The following is an 829-nucleotide window of genomic DNA, read 5'->3' as shown; positions in this document are numbered from 1 at the left end:
TCAGTGGAAACTGGAACACCTGTGGAGTAATGATTAGAAGCACCGCCCAAAAGGCGGAGCCAAACCCAGATCCTCACACTCCTCTTATACAAGGAGCTTATACAGTATTGTAGCTGTTACTGTGCGCAACCTGCTCAATCGTGTTTTATTCCCTAAACTACAATTGTAACAGTCTACAATCTCAACAAATTTTTTATTTGTCACAATCAATGAAATCGAGGATGTTTCATCATTGTATGTCAATGGGTGAGCATAGGCTAAGTAAAATCCCAAACTTAAGCATTAATTCTCAAGAATAAAAACATTTTAAAACCCCCACGTAGGCTGTTGACTTCCAAACACTGAAACAAGAACAAATGTTCTGCATGTAAAACCAGGGCTCTCAAGTTTTGATCTGAGCTTGGAGTGAGATTGTGAGCTGCTAGAAGTCGTTAGATGACATCATCACTTAATTTGTATATTTGGTCATGTTCATCAGGCTGTAGGAGAGAGGAATATCAATGGTGGCAAGACAAAAAATGAGTAAAAAACAAACAAAATATGTTACAAATTAATTTTATGAAATAGTTTTATAACTTTATTGCTTTGCTTGATCCCACATTACATAAATTAATTTGTTAGAATATCAAATTGAATTGAATTGAATTGTTTTGTGTCGTGAAATTGCCAGCTGTACATTCAACCAGGGGTGAAAATTAGCACCCGCCACAAGCCAAATGCGGGTAAATATTTGAAGTGGCACGTGCATTTCATCAACACACACGCCACTGTGGCGGGTTGGCAATTTGAACAGAAAAGGTGTTATTTGTCCTCTTGACATATAGGGACA

Source organism: Kryptolebias marmoratus, linkage group LG14, assembly GCF_001649575.2.
Source record: "Kryptolebias marmoratus isolate JLee-2015 linkage group LG14, ASM164957v2, whole genome shotgun sequence".
NCBI classification, from domain to species: Eukaryota; Metazoa; Chordata; class Actinopteri; order Cyprinodontiformes; family Rivulidae; genus Kryptolebias; species Kryptolebias marmoratus.
Note: the sequence above shows the minus strand (reverse complement) of the source record.